This window comes from Ursus arctos, unplaced genomic scaffold, assembly GCF_023065955.2.
Source record: "Ursus arctos isolate Adak ecotype North America unplaced genomic scaffold, UrsArc2.0 scaffold_26, whole genome shotgun sequence".
Taxonomy (NCBI): Eukaryota; Metazoa; Chordata; class Mammalia; order Carnivora; family Ursidae; genus Ursus; species Ursus arctos.
The window spans coordinates 28,538,568-28,555,129 of record NW_026622941.1 but is presented as its reverse complement, the minus strand read 5'-3'; the positions used below and the strand labels follow the sequence as shown (position 1 = coordinate 28,555,129).

At 41.7% G+C, this 16,562-nt stretch overlaps 1 protein-coding gene across 13 annotated transcripts in view; it reads right to left on the bottom strand.

The window, feature by feature from the left end:
* Positions 1 to 16,562, bottom strand: part of RESF1 (retroelement silencing factor 1) — a 241,149-nt gene that overhangs the window by 46,072 nt on the left and 178,515 nt on the right. For 10 of the 13 annotated variants that reach the window (XR_008955925.1, XM_057303218.1, XM_057303217.1 and 7 more), the window contains 2 exons: positions 7,252 to 7,345; positions 4,149 to 4,334 (listed from right to left, as the gene is read on the bottom strand). The gene's annotated coding sequence lies outside the window, so the exon portion shown is untranslated. Of the gene's footprint in view, positions 1 to 4,148; positions 4,335 to 7,251; positions 7,346 to 8,265; positions 8,385 to 8,673; positions 8,771 to 16,562 lie in introns of those variants that run through there. The other 3 variants (XM_026502144.4, XM_026502145.4, XM_048216520.2) reach the window with 3 other exon arrangements.

Sequence of the window (16,562 nt, the reverse complement as noted above, 5' to 3'; positions counted from 1 at the left end):
CTTTGCAATAAACCAGTAACCTAGTAAGTAAAATGACTCTGAGTTCTGTGAGCCTCTCTAGCAAATTAATAGACTCCACAGAAGGGTTTGTGGAAACCTCTGATCTACAGACAGTTAGTCAGAAGTACGGTTAACAATCTGGACTTGTGACTGGTATCTGAAGTCCAAGGAGGGTCACAGAAACCTCCAATCTGTGGCCTGTTGGTCAGAAGCAGAAGGGACAACCTGGGCTTGGAACTGGTATCTTAAATGGGGGGCGAGGACAGTCTTGTGGGACTCAGTCCTCAAGCTATAGAATCTGATGCTACTTCCAGGTATATAGTGTCAGAATTGTGTTGAATTGTAGGATACCCACATCATGTCCTCAGAGAGTTGCTTGTTGTTGGTGTGGGGGGAACCTCCCCCCACACGTACAATGGAATTGAGTGTACAACCCCAAAAGACACACTGACCAAAACTGACTGTAGAAGATACAGGAAATCTAAATAGGCCTATAAAGAGACTGAATTAGTAACCAGAAAATTACCCAAAAAGAAATGGTTAGTCCCAGATAGCTTTCTGGTGAATCATACAAAAAATTTAAATATTAAAAACCAATTCTACAAACTTTTCTAAAACACAAAAGAGGAGGGAACACTTCCCAAGTTAATTCTTTTTTTTTTTTTTTTTTTTTTTATTTATTTATTTGACAGAGATAGAGACAGCCAGCGAGAGAGGGAACACAAGCAGGGGGAGTGGGAGAGGAAGAAGCAGGCTCATAGTGGAAGAGCCTGATGTGGGGCTCGATCCCATAACACCGGGATCACGCCCTGAGCCGAAGGCAGACGCTTAACCGCTGTGCCACCCAGGCGCCCCCCAAGTTAATTCTATGAGGTCAATATTATCCTAATAGCAAAACCAGAAAAGAAATCACAATAAAACTAGAGACCAATCTCTTACAAATACAGATGCAAAAAATCCTCAACAAAGTACTAGCACACCAAATACAGCAGCATATAAAAATTATACGCCACAGGGGCACCTGGGTAGCGCAGTCGTTAGGTGTCTGCCTTCGGCTCAGGGCGTGATCCCGGCGTTCTGGGATCGAGTCCCACATCCAGCTCCTCCGCTGGGAGCCTGCTTCTTCCTCTCCCACTCCCCCTGCTTGTGTTCCCACTCTCGCTGGCTGTCTATCTCTGTCAAATAAATAAATAAAAAATCTTTAAAAAAAATAAAAAATTATACGCCACAACCAAGTGGGACCTATCCCTGAAATGTAAGATTGGTTCAAAGTTAAAAAAAAAATCAATGTTATGGGGCGCTTGGGTAGCGCAGTCGTTAAGCGTCTGCCTTTGGCTCAGGGCATGATCCCGGCGTTCCGGGATCAAGTCCCACGTGGGGCTCCTCCGCTGGGAGCCTGCTTCTTCCTCTCCCACTCCCCTGCTGTGTTCCCTCTCTCACTGGCTGTCTCTCTGTCACATAAATAAATAAAATCTTTAAAAAAAAAAAATCAATGTTATATAACATATCAATAAAGAATAAAAACCACATGATCATCTCAGTAGATGCAGAAGGATCTAATAGGTGGAAATTAAATGCACCTTCAAATCCAACACCTTTTCATGATAAAAACACTCAACTAGAAACAGAAGGGAATTTCTTTGATTTGATGAAAGGCATCTACAAAAAACCTACAGCTTACATCATAATGAACAATGAAGACTGAATGGTTAACCTGTAAGAGATCAGGAACAAGACAGAGATGTCTGTTCTTGCTACTTCCATTCAATACTGTACAAGAGGGTTAAGCAAAAAACCATGGCAGTTAAGCAAATAAAAAAAACTAAAAAAGATATCCGATTGGAAATAAAGAAGTAAAACTACCTCTAATGCAGACGACATCATCTTGTATATAGAAACCTGTAAGGAATCCACTAAAAAAACTAACGTAAGTAGTTTAGCTAGGTTGCCTAGTACAAGCTCAAAATACAAAAACCAAATGTATTTCTAAACAACACTTACTCTAGAAAACAATCCATTACAGTATCATTAAAAAGAATCAAACATTTTGGAAAAATTTAACAAAAATGAGAAATTTATACTCTATAAAACACTGCTACAAGAAATTAAAGACCAGGAGTGCCTGGCTGGCTGGGTTGGTAGAGCATAAAACTCTTGATCTCGGAGTGGTGAGTTCGAGCCCAAAGTTGGGTATGGAGTTTATTTAAAAAAAAAAAAAAAAAAGTTTTATTAAAAAAAAAAAAGAAATTAGGGGCGCCTGGGTGGCTCAGTTGTTAAGTGTTTGCCTACGGCTCAGGGCGTGATCCCGGAGTCCTGGGATCGAGCCCCACATCAGGCTCCTCTGCTGGGAGCCTGCTTCTTCCTCTCCCACTCCCCCTGCTTGTGTTCCCTCTCTTGCTGGCTCTCTCTCTCTGTCAAATAAATAAATAAAATTAAAAAAAAAAAAAAAAAGAAATTAAAGATCTAAGAAAATGGAAAAACACCCCATATTCAATGAAATAAAGGATTTAATACTGTTAAGGTGGCAATACTCCCCAAACTCATCCACAGATTCAGTGCAATCCTTACCAAAATCCCAGATGCCTTCTTTTCAGAAATTGAGAACCTGATCCTAAAATTCATTTTGAAAAGAGTAAATCTGGGGGACTCGCACTTTCCAACTTCAAAACTTACTACAAACCTACAATAACAAAACCATGTGGTACTAAACAGGATAGACAATTATCAGTGGAACAGAATTCAATAAAGAACTCTTACAACTCAACAATACAAAGACAACTCAAATTGAAAGTCAACAAAGATTCTGAATAGACAAATTTTCCCAAAGATCTACAAAGAGCAAATATGCACATAAAAAAGATGTTCAACATCATAAACCACCAATCGAAAACACTGCCATACCACAAAAAGACAAGTGTTTGCCATGGATGTGGACATACCAGAACTATGCATTGCTGCTGAGAAGATAAATGGTTCAACTAGTTGGAAGAACACTCTGGCAGTTTCCCAAAAGATCAAATATAGTTATCATATGATGAAGCAATTCTGCTCCTAGATATGTATATACCCAAGAGAATTAAAACTGTATGTCTGCACAAACACTTGTACGTGAATGCTCACAGCAGCATTACTTACAGTACCCAAGTGCCTGTTAACTGATGAAAGGATAAACAAAATGTGGCATATCCATACAATGGACTATTACTTGGCCAAAGCAGTGAAGTACATACATACTTCAACATGGATAAACCTTGGAAACAACAAGTGAGGTGAGAGAAAGGTCACAAAGATCATATATTATTAATTCATCTATAAGAAATGTGCAGAACACACAAACCTAGAGACAGAAACTAGATTAATAGTTGCCTGGGAATGCTTGGGTTGGGGGTGAGTGGAGAGTGATTTGTGAAACAAGATTCCAAAACAGAGTAAGCACTACTAAGAGTCACTCTAAATAGAGTCAGAAGGATATTAGGGAAATAGGGCCTGTGCTCGTCTTGTTTCAATTTTTGGAACACCATGAACTTTTGACTTTTGTCAACTGCAACTAGACCACCTCCTGGAACACACCCTCCTACTTTGGACTGAAATAGAGAGAATGTTAATGCCTATTAGCCAAACAGTCAATCGTGTATTACAGTTAGTTTAAATTCTGCTAGCACCAATCATTATTCTTCCAAAACAAGTTATGTAACCTTGTGGTTTCTGCCTATATAAGCCTGCACTCCCCACCCGTTGGAGCACACTCTGGATTTCAGTCAACTCTGTGTTCCAGATTGCAGTCCCTAAGACGCCAAAGAAACCCTTGAGGTCGCTTTACAGCCTCATCGTCAATTGAGTCAACATCATTAGTGAGCATGGAGATTGTTCTGGGGGGTCAAGAAATTGTTCTAAAATTGATTGCAGTGATGGTTGCAAACCATGTGAATACATTGAAAATCACTGTACTCTGTAAATGGACAAACTGAATTAGTGAATATGGTATATGAATTACATCTCTGAACCGTAGTTTAAAAAACCAAACACAGCATTTCCCTGTTATTAGCACATATGTGCACATGACCCAATGAAAGCCAATGAAATTATAGATTTTTGGTAAAGCAACCAAACACAAGGCATGTCCAAGTTGAAGCTATCTGGATATATACCTGGAGATGCTGCAGCCACTTAAAGAAGGGAGGTGTGTCTGAGAATGAAGTCAATGCTGAACTCAAAGATGGAGTGTCTCAAAAGTCGTTAAAATATTCTTTCCTTAGATTCAGATGATAGATCCAGTCGAAGATGCAGCTACTTGAACTTCTAAATGATGTGATCCAATAAATTACCTTTTGGGGCTTAAAAAAAAATAATTTGCTTATGATTTGTTTGTTTCTTAAAAGCTAAGGTGGACAATAGTTCTTATAACACACTTTGCAACCTTAACCATAAAGATTTTACTTAGAAATAAAGTCTTGTAATTTAATACATCTCAAGAGAATCCTAGAGATTGTCGTTAAATCTCTGTAGTCATTATAACTACAAGCCAGTGTCTCACTTGAGACATTTACCTGTACAGGCCAGCCTCCAACATTGCTCTTCCATTTACAAGCACACTTAAGATCTCAAGAATATACACACAACGCTCCCTCCCAACAAAGCATTTAGAATTCTTCAAAGTCCACAAGATTACTTCTTTCTTTGCAAGGCTTATTACAAAGTAAATTTTAACTTGCATTTCTGGAGACAGAGTTGGTAAACTGTGTCTCTCTATCTCAAACTGAATGTTTTCCATGTCTGTTTCAGAGTATGCCTTGCATAGGGGGATTGGGGCAGGAGGGTGGAGAAGGCCTCGTTACACACACAAATAAATCTGGAAATTCACCTTTATAAATACCTTTTTACTTATTTTTAAAGATTACATCACTTATTTGAGAGAGCGAGCATGGGTGCGTGCAGGAGTGGGGAGGAAGGAGGATAAGCAAACGATGCCATCCCCCAGCACAGAACGGGGAGGAGCTGGACAGAGCAGAGCTGAGCAGAGCTGGATGCAGAGCCAGACATGGGGCTCAATCCCAGGACCCTGAGACCATGACCCTAGCCAAAGTCAGATATTTAACTGACTGAGCCACCCAGGTGCCCCCGGTAAGTATCTTTTTAAAAGCAAGATCAATTCCCTAAACATCTGCACTATTTGTGCAAGACATCGACAATTTAAACGGGAAGAGATTCCTGTTCATCACACAATAATATGGAAAAACAAGGCTTTTGGGCAAATCAGCCCTAAATACCATGACCCTAGCCAAAGTCAGATATTTAACTGACTGAGCCACCCAGGTGCCCCCGATAAGTATCTTTTTAAAAGCAAGATCAATTCCCTAAACATCTGCACTATTTGTGCAAGACATCGACAATTTAAACGGGAAGAGATTCCTGTTCATCACACAATAATATGGAAAAACAAGGCTTTTGGGCAAATCAGCCCTAAATAAGGAATTTAATAGAAGCATTCCTGATTTCAAATTAAGCCTGCAGGTAGGGGCGCCTGGGTGGCACAGTCGTTAAGCGTCTGCCTTCGGCTCAGGGCATGATCCCAGCGTCCTGGGATTGAACCCCACATCAGGCTCCTCCGCTAGGAGCCTGCTTCTTCCTCTCCCACTCCCCCTGCTTGTGTTCCCTCTCTCGCTGGCTGTCTCTGTCAAATAAATAAATAAAATCTTTCAAAAAACAACAACAACAACAAATTAAGCCTGCAGGTAAAAACGAGAGCTGTGTTTGGTACTTCCCTACAAAATTTGAACCTACAGAAGGATCTATAGTGAAGGGTTTAATCAACACAAAGCTGGTAAAGAGTTGATAAACGTAGAGCTTAAATGAGCAAACTGAATTTCCTATTAGACATACTGTTGTCTTAGACTATAACATATCTTTCCTCTAACAGGTCAACAGCTAAAATTTACTGACCACTTACCACTTACAGCGAGCAGCTGTTCCAAGTGTGAATGAAAGGACATATTTGAAGTTGTTTGGTTGCAAGAAAACATACGTGGAGGAACATAACTGAAAATCCCCTTAAGCAAAGTTTGGGCGCCCCAAATACTTTAAGGAAGGGGCCTACTTGGAAAAATGCTAACCACAGCTTTGCCTTCTCGCTTCTGTGCACGCCTGCTTGCGAAAGATAAACAGATAAATCGAGCCCCTGGGTGGAGGGGTGCCTAATTGTATCCCACCCAGAGCTATCACCCCCCCCCCCCCCGGCATGTTACCATCCCACCCTCCACCCAGGATGACGCCCAGAGAGACCCTCCGAAAGACCACCACCCTGCACCTTCTGGAACTCTCTGATAGTTCCTCGCGCCAAGTGGCATGACCTAAATTTCCTATTGGACAGTTTGTACTGGCCAACCGGACTCTTAATTGGGTAGAAACTGCAAACACCCCAAAGACTGTCTCCTGAGGGTCACGCCCACAAGCCCCCATAAAAACCTAACCCATTCATAGCTCGGGGCTCTTCTCCGCTGCCCCTGAATGGGTTAAGAGATGAGCCCCAGCGCGCTGGTCCTGCAATAAAGCCTCGTGTGATTGCATCAAGAACTGTCTCTCTCGACTTCGTGGGGTTGAGTTGCCGCGTCCATTAAGGTAGGGTGTGACATTCCTAATTTCCGCCCCCTTACATGTTATATGAATAAAAATCATGTAACTTATCCCAACGTTATGAGCTAGGTGCTCTGTCATCCCCATTTTACAGATAAGAAAACTGAGGCAAAAGATTAAATAATTTCCCCAAGGTTGTATAGATAATAAATGGTAGAGCCAAGATCTGAAGCTCAGCAATCCATTGCAAGGCCATGGTCTCAATTACTACAGAATATTTCCTAATGCAACTTGGTGTTTACAGAATGGAAGCACTGGAGGTGATCACTCCGGCTTTCTAGGTTGGTATCTCACAGAATGGTTCTCTTGTGCTCTGTGCTGCTTTACCCCAATCCCTTGCCAGAAATAATAAAAATAAATTTTAAAAAATCAAGAAACAATCTTTAGACCTCTGCCTGAGTAACTTGAACCAGTCACCTCACCATTATCTACTCTCCCTTATCTTTGGAAGATTAACTGAATTCTCTATGCTATGTCAACCATAGTATTTCTCCTCAAGCTCTGTCATCGAATCCATTGTGTCCTACCATTTAATGTTTAACCAATGCTGATTCATTTAATTAATAATTTTATTCCCTAACAGATTAATTAAAGTAGGTTACTTGGAGGTAACATACTTACTTATAAGTACAATCTTACTCTTTTATTACTGTGTACGTTCCCATTTCCCTCCAAACATGTGTTCCCCCTTCACACAGCGTTTACTTCTTTGGTCCTAGGAAGAGCAAGAAACGTTTCGTAATTAATAATAATTCAATATAAAGTTTATATATTTTTATTTATATGAAATTTACCTTAAAGTTACAATAAAAGCACATGCTAATCTGTTTACTTGGTATGACACTGCTGTGCAAAACTTGTGTTCCTTTAAGGTTGCACCAAAAACATACTAAGTTTACAAAATTCGTATTAGGTGTGCAAAGTAACAGAAATAGAAACTAGGTGTGGCCTAAAGTATCATTCACTGTTTAAGTTAGAATTCATGTGCGGTCCTCCAGGTTCACTACTGTCTTACCATTCTAAAACAAAAACACTTTATCTTTGCAATTTTCCTGACTGGAATACTTAAGATAATCCGAATCTCCTCTGTACATTAGAAAAAAGTAACTGAAATCTTAACATTCGTGCATGTTCACACTGAATGAAACATACGGTTTACAGCCAACATTAAAAAGAAAAATCCCCCAAACAAGCTCTGCGACCCGCCTATTCACCCCAAGTTGAATCACATCACCGGCTGTTCTATTTTAAAAATAGGCTCTTTAAAGTATCACAAATGAATTGTTTTCACTGAAAGGATTCCCCTGAAGGTTGCTGCTGAACTCAAGACCTTAAGGACACTTGCTTAGGGCATTCGCATCCCTGGAGAACACCTAGAATCGATATGCATTTGTGCATTTAAAAATGCCTCGAGGAACTAACTACTGCTGAGGAACAGAAAGCATCTGCGGAACAGAGGCGTTCGCGGGCCACTCGGAGATAGATACAAGCCGAGCAATCCAGTTTCAGGAGGGTCAGCATAATGGAGGTGCGGAGGAAAGGAACGCTCGAGAAACAGTAAATGCCAAACAAAGATTTTTTTTTTCACGCCGACGACAGGAAATAATTAAAAACGTAAGCTTTTCTCACACCTACCGCCTAAACAACCGCTTGTAGTTCAACAAAATGCGTACTCGCTCTCTCCACCCGCGACCTCCACCGCAAGGAGTAAGGCAATTTAAAGAAAACACCCAGCGAGGCGCCGCCCTCCGGCTCGGGCTCGGCGTCCGCGGCTGGCCACAGCCAGTCCCGCGCCGCCCGCAGGGCCACGAGCGGGGCGGCCGGCCGAGCTGCTGGCGGCCGAGCGCGGGAGCCGCCGGGCCGAGGCCCGGAGCCGCCTGAGCGCCCGCGACCCCGCGACTCCGTCCTCGCTTCAGAACAAAAGCGCCCGCCGCCGCGCGCCGGGCCCTAGCCCGCGGGCGCCTGCACTTCTGGCGCCCAGCGCCCCGCCGGGGACCCGAGAAGGCGAGCGACGCGCTGCGAACCACCCGGCCCCACACTTACCAACGGGCGCAACGCCCAGCGCGGGCAAGCGGGCAGGACGCTCGGCCTCCCGGGCCCCTGAGTTTAAGTCAGCTCGGTCCGCCTCCAGGGGCGGGTCGAGCAGCGAGGCCCCGGCTCCCCATACAGCTTGGCCCCGCCCCCGGCCGTGGGCGGCAGCGGTCCGCCCGGGTCCTAGTGCCTCCCGCATACGTAAGGTTGTGGCCAGCCTGGCTTTCTAGTCCCTGGCGGCGAGATTTGCAAAGGCACGTTCTCTTGTCTGACTGAGAAACCGTCTCTGTCAGTGGTTCTCTGCCTTTCGCTTGCATCAGAATCGTTGAGAGAGCTCGTTACAAAAGGATTAAAGAGCACCGCCTGCAAAATTGCCAATTCAGTGGGCTAAAGTAGGGCTGAAAATGTAGATTTCTAACAAGTTCCCGGGATAGGCTGCTGCTGCTGGTCTCAGAACCAATAATTTAGCGAATGGGGTCAGCAAACTTTCTATAAAACATGTGAAAAAAAAGCGCACCAAGTGAAGCTAAGGAGATAATTTTTTTGCCCAGGCCATTGGAATAGGGAGAACATCCATTAACGCAGAGGAAATTTCTCAAAGAAAATAGACCTTTTTTATTTGAGGGCTTGTATAGGAAGAAGTAAATAAGGGAATACGACTGAGTGGTTAAGAATAAGAAAGGGCAGACGTGGGTAGTTGCCGTAGTGAGATATTCCTTGCCCTTGAGGTTGATCTTGGCTATGCCATTCACTAGCCATACAACTTTGGGAAAATCACTTAACCTGTCTCTGTTCAGTTTTCCTGCCTCTAAAAGAATAACAGGAGTGCAGGTTTCTCCTGCTACCCAAAGGTAGAGGATTCCTATGAAAACTTTCCTAAGCCAAAATGGTGTAAAGTGAGGAAGCAATTACCATTAATTTATATGGAAACATTTCTGGGCATTCCCAGACCCAAAAAACAACTCCTTTTAGGCTTTCCTTAGGACACATCTTGCTAACAGATGCATGAAATGAATTGGGATAAAGCACAGATGCTCAGAGACATAGTTAAAAGCTAAAGCAGCTCAATGCTGAGATACTCAATGTAGTTCCCAAGGAAGGAGCTTGGTGGTGCCACTCTGGCTGCTCAGGGTACACGCAGTAAAATAAATGCTGAATGCTATTTTAACTTATCACCTTTTTTCATGAACACAAAAATCTTCTTCAGATTTCTATGAGTTAGCGAAAGCAAGTACTAATGTAGGTCTTTAGTAAAAGCTAAATGGCATTAGGAGACCTTTTGAAGAGTGAAAAGCAGGGGATACCTGTACTTACTTAATAGGTTTTTGAGATCACTACGTAAACGAATACATAACTTAGACTGTGTCCTGGAGGATGGAGTGGTGCACTTGGCTCAGAGAAGGGGTTTTCCAGAGCCTATGCCACACAGATCAGCTGCGAGAAATCAACCCAAGGGGCAGGGAGTTTCATTGCCAGAAAGTCGGATGCACACCCCCCTCCTATACAGCCTAAGGAAGGCTTACCAGCAAGATTTAATGCCGAGGAAGCTACAGCAGTATTTGGGATGAAGTCATTGGTCTCTCTGCCATGTATCTTTGTGTTTATGCTGACTTTCTCCTTTCTCCTTTAGATAAGTGATGCTTGTCTGACTTCCTGAAAGTGTTTGGTCTTTCCACAAATCCTAAAGTACAACTGGCATTCATCAATATAGCAGCCCTGAAGGATCCCCAGCAAGGAGACTTGCAAAGGGAACACAATCTCTAGGACTTGAAAGTATGTTTAATCCAGGGCTAGACTTTATACTGCCTTCTCTTAAAAAGTTTTTTGGTAAAGATTTTATTTATTTATTTGAGAGAGAGAGAGAGTGAGAGAGGGAGAAGCAGACCCTGACTGAGACCATGACCTGAGCCGAAGGCACATGCTTAACCGACTGAGCCACCCAGGCACGCCTACGTTGCCTTCTCTTTCGGGTACTTACAACAGTGTGCCAAAACATCTTGTTATCCAGATGTTCAGGCTGAGGAAAGATTTCCCCAAAAGATTAGATTGCTCTATGCTGTCTCTCCTATCATAAATTACACATCCTCTCCCTATGTTTCCCAGCATTCAAAAGCAAAAATTCAAAATTAATTTGACTATAGATACTATCTCAATCTTTCAAAAGCATAATACTTAGCCTCAAGGCTTGTTAACTCCTAAACTTATAAAACATGTTTTAGAAAAGTGCATGACATGGGGCACCTGGCTGGCTCAGTCAGTTAAGCATTTGGCTCAGGTCATGGTCTCAGGGTCATGAGATCATGCGCCATGTCAGGCTCTGTGCTCAATGGGGAGTCTGCTTGAAATTCTCTTTCTCCTTCTGCCCCTCCCACCGCCATGCACACACACTCTCTAAGATAAATAAATAAATCTTAAAAAAAGAAAGAAAAGTGCATGACATCATTAGCATGTCTATAGTAGGAAATTATAGTGGTATACAAATGTAACTATTATTCATTTAAGTTGTAAATTAGGTCATTGGTTTTCTTTTTCTTTTCTTGAATGTCTCCTATGTTCTGTTTCCCCTTCCTGTTAATAATACTTAACTGGGTACAGGGTCACATAACTGGAGGCTACATTCCCCAAGCTCTCTTGCAGCTAAGTATTGCCACATTTCAGTTCTCAAAATGACGTCTGAGCAGAAATGTTGTATGCAACTTCTGCCTAAGGGAATGCTTTAACCCAAAATTCCTCTATCATTCTCATTTGTTTGAGTTGCAATGTAGAAAAAGCAATAATCAAATTTCAACCATACAAAGGACCATAATTCCTGAGGACAGGAATTCTTTTCCTTTTAGGGGCCATAAACCTCTTTGGTAGCTTAGTAGAACCCATAGACTCCTACTTAGAATAATGTTTGGGAATGCTTAAAGTAAAATATATAAGATTACAAAGGAAATTAGTTCAATATGAAAGTTCTCAAAATATTTTAAAAACTAATTGTGACATGGTAATATGTATTTCTTTATTGACAAATAAGATCTAGTAGCAGATCCAATAACAGCTGTGATTTTTTTTTTAACTGATGGACCAAAATGATATTTCAAGGTCATCTGCATTAACTCTAATAATATGAAAATCCCTGTGATTTTTATGTTGACAAATTTACTGTTAATACTGCTATGTTACTGTGGATTTTTTTTTTTTTGCCAACATTCATAATAAAAGATGTGAAAGAAGATTCAAAATGAAGTAACCATTGCTAAGACAGTCACTCCAAGTAGAGTTAGAAGGATATTGAGGAAGTAAGACCTGTGCACATCTTCTGTTTCAATTCTCAGAATACCATGAGGTTTTGACTTTTGTCAGTTGCAACTGGACCACCTCTTGGGACACATCCTTCTACTTTGGACTGAAATAGAGATAACCTAATTCTTGTTAGCTAAACAGCCAATCATGTATTAGATAGTCAGTTGAAACTGCCAGCACCAATCAGAATTCCTCCAAAACAAATTACGTTAACTTGTGTTTTTTGCCTTTATAGGCCTGCGATTCCCACTCATAATTTGCGAATTCCCAATTCAAGCATACTTTGGATTTCGATGGACTCTGTGTTTTCCAGATTGCAATCTCTAACACCCCAGATAAATACTTTAGTTGCTTCACACCCTCTTCTTAATCGATCAACAAAGGATATGGTACATTTCAGTAAAACATTAGTGAAAATAGAGTTAATTGTTTGCCGTTATCAGGGAGCAAGTATTCCTTCAAGGGAGCAAGGTCCCCTTCAAGGGTCCTTCTAACTGGATTAAGAATCAAATTGACATGAGACAGATTAACTGGAGAACATAAAGTTAATAGCGTATGTATGAGGAATCCACATACACATGGAAATTCCAAAGATAGGCAAAATGAGGTGCTATGTTTCACTCTGGACTAAGGAGAATGGGGTAGGGGTCTGGGACTTCAGAGGAAAGGAATGTAATTCACAGGGTGATAAGAAAAGAGCAGATGTTTGGTAATTAGATGTTTGCCATGCCATACAGATGGGTCACTCAGATAAAATTTATCTTTGCTAATAACCCTTATTCTGGAAAGACCCTCCAATTTAGACTCTTCTATATAGTAAAGGGAGGGGCAAAAGTTTCTCCTAAGGCCACAAGGTCTTAACTGCCTTCAGCTCAAAATAGTCCACATGCCAAATGCCAAAGTGGGGGTGGTTTGGGGGGGGGGTTGTCCCACTGTCCCAAACTCCTTCACCATCCAAATCCATGGTATTATTAAATTCTATCCATGAATGTAGTAGGCAGAATTTTGGCCCTTGTAATCTTTACTTCCTGATGTTACCTCATGGTTATGTTGTCTACCTACAAAAGGGATTTTGCAGAGATAACTAAAATTACTAATCAGCTGACCTTAAAATAAGCAAGTGAGTTTGGATTATCTGGGTGGATCCAGCCCAATGTAATCATATGAGCCCTTAAAAGCAGAAGAGGAAGATGGGGGAGGAGGTCAGAGAGATGTGGCAGAGGTGGTAGTCTGAGACTGAAAGCACAAGAGAGGCTCAACTCACTGTTGCTGGCTCAAATGGAAGGGACCACAAGGAAAACATGAAAAGGAAGTAAATTCTGCCAACAACCTGAAAGGGCTTGGAAGTGAATTCTGTGAGATAATAAGTAGGTGTTGTTTAAGCAGCTCAGTTTGTGGTAATTTATTATGGCAGTAAGAGAGAAGTAATATAACAGACTCCAGGTTATAACCCCTACCCAAGGCAATGTTTAAGGAACGAAGTGGAAGGAAAATAGATACTGAAAGATCTGTAAAGAAGAACTCTCCACCAGCCTGGAACAGCTAGATTATTTAACTGAGAGAGAAGTAAATTTCAGTCTTTTGAAAGTTTATTAAAACTCTGGATATGAAGGAGTATTACCTTATGTGAAATGGAAAATGAGAAATGTGATGAGGACAAAGCCTCAAAAAACTCTAATGTTTAATGGCACAAGAGAAGGATAAGCCTTAAAGATACAAAGGAATAGCCAGAAAGAAAGAAGGAAAACCAGGAGAATGTTGTTACACAGGCAAAGAAAGAGAATGAGCTAGGTGAGTAAAAAATGTTCCATTTGTTAAATACCAAGGAAAAGTAAATAGGAAAATCTCCTTTGGATTTGACAAGAAGAGAATAATTGAAGACATGAGCCTGGAAATAGAAAGGAACAAGAACAGCAATAACAATCCTGAAAAACACTTGAAGGACTTTCACAACCTGATTTCAAGACTTACTCAATAATAATACACATGGTTTGGGTGCAGGGATGAACCACCAATTCCCCTTCATCCATTTGTACTTCAGTGTTTTTCTCCATGTTCACTCAACCATGTATTGATAAATACACACCCATACAGAGATATTTTAGTCACCATTTTATTAAATAGCATATGGTACACACTTCTCTGATTCTGGCTTTATTCAACAAGCCATAGCAATGCCTCCAGGTCATGGCAGTTGCTATAGTCATTTTTAATAGTTAGTTAAAATGTATCATTATCCAATTGAAATTCACTTTGTTTCCAATTTTTGCCACTTAAGAACAATCCATAAACATTGGAAGGATTCCCAGGAGGAGGCCTGTGGGGTTGAATTGTAATTTTAACATAACAGGTATTGCCAGATTATTTCCTTTGAAGGCTGTAAGAATTTCCATTAACACCCAGAAAGTTATCCTTCCCCATCATTAACAATGGCTATTTACTTCTCAGGGCGCCTGTGTGGCTCAGCTGGTTGAGCGTCTGCCTTCGGCTAGGGTCATGATCTCAGGGTCTGGGGATCGAGCCCCAGGTCAGGCTCCCTGCTTAGCCAGGAGCCTGCTTCTCCCTCCCCCTCTGTCCCTCCCCCTGCTTGTGCTCACTCTCTCAAGTGAATAAATAAAGCCTTAAAAAAAAAAAAACAATCGCTGTTTACGTCTCAATTTATGTAAAGTGATCTCCTTGTTGTGTTTATTTGAACAGCCAAAAAGATCAGGTGAGTTGAATTACCAACTGGAAAACAAAATTCAAGGCCAATTTGGAAAACAAAAAGGAAAGAGGGTGGGAGGTGGCCATAGAGTTCCGCTGTCAAAAAGGAAAATACCCTAGCAATTCAGATGCTAAGAGCTTGAGTTTGGGAAACTGAATGTAAGAGGCATCAATTCATTCTTTGTTGAAACTACTATTCTGTTTAGATTCATGGTCAAGGCAGATAAATTCTACCACTGTAGGGAACTAGTTTTTAAAGACTGAATTTCAGCCCAGTTTTGTTAGGTCAGTTCATTATCAGTGGTGATATCCAAATGACATTGAATGTTGTTAGAGACACTGATGGTCTGAGAATTTTCCACACCTGCTACTGTCCTTGTCCCCACAGCTGTTCCTCATCACACCTTCTTGCACATGACCATAGCCCCTACCTATTATTACCCTCCACTCCTCTTGTCAAAACAGATCCCATTCTCTAGGTGGGTGTAAGTTACTAGTTGGGGATGGGAAGTGTAAAGCAAAGTTGCATTGAGTAGTAGGCTCATTACAGGCTATGCATATTCAGTTGGCCTCCAGTATATTATTAGATGCAGGAAAATACACCCGTGTAAAAATATGAAAAGAATCTCCCCATAGTTACTATAAAAGTTCCCTTCCCATTACTATAAACCTGGAACCCATAAGACCATTGGCCCCATCCAACTTTTGGATACATATGGCTCTAAATATTATGAAGCAATCTCAGTCTTGTGATGCTGACAGTAACTCCTCACGAAACTTGCTTTTCAATAGTCTGGTGGGTGTGGGGGCCACCCAGGCCAAAGTTTTACAACTCAAGAGTCTTGCCACTCAGTTTGGAATACTTTCCTGCAATTCAGACCCCCAATACATCTAAAACATATAATCAGAGCCAACTGCATATGCATAGCCAGTAATGAGCCTACTACTCAATACAATTTTATTTTACACTTCCCATCCCCAACTAAGAACTTTTACCTCCCTAGAGATGGGAGCTGTTTTGTGCCTGTATGGCCTATTACATCATCCCTAAACAATTCCTGGGGCTGTGTTCTACAGGCAAACTAGGAGTATTGATATATCACACCCAGGGACGCATTATCAATGAGAGTTGCCTCATCCCACCCTCCCACCCCCATTGTGATGATAATGTAGCTCTCCTATCAGAGAGGGAAATAGCAGCCTTGGCCCTCTCCCTGGTGGGACTCCCCGCACTTGGACAAATCTTACACCATGAGATAAAACAAACTGTCTGCCTACTCAGTAGAACCTTAAATGACATGTCCCAGGAGATAGATGCTCTAAATCAAGAACTGAGCAGTTAGGGCAGGACTTCTGCAGAATCGGGCAGCCATTGATTACTTAACTACTTCTACATCACTTAGATTGTAAAGAGTTTCCACACATGTGTTCTTTTTACGTAACTGACAATTCTCATGAAGTCTCACAATTAATAAATGACATTCAAGCCAAACTGGACAAAATCAGGGTCTCTCCTAGATTGTTCAGCTGGGTTGGAGAATGGGGTCATTATTTCAGGAATGCTATTTTGCTAGTGGAAATAATCATTGGTTTGTGTTTTTCTGTTTTTGTCGATGCTTGTCCAGCTTGTCCTCATGCCTTTCGACATCTCCGGAGCCATACCGTGGACCTCCTGACCAACCCCTGGGTAGACTCTGACTGCCACACCCTCACACCCTCCCTTTCCAGCATGAAGAAGTCAGAGCTCTCATCGTCCCTACTCTTTAAAAGCAGTTAGGGATCCTCTTCCAGGGGGGAGAATGAATAGGGAAGGGATGAGACTTTAGGTAGGGAAAGAATAGGGGCCCCAACTAGGCTCCGAGTGTATTTCAGGTATGCAGGCGCTGAGACAGAACAAAAACAAAAATCAG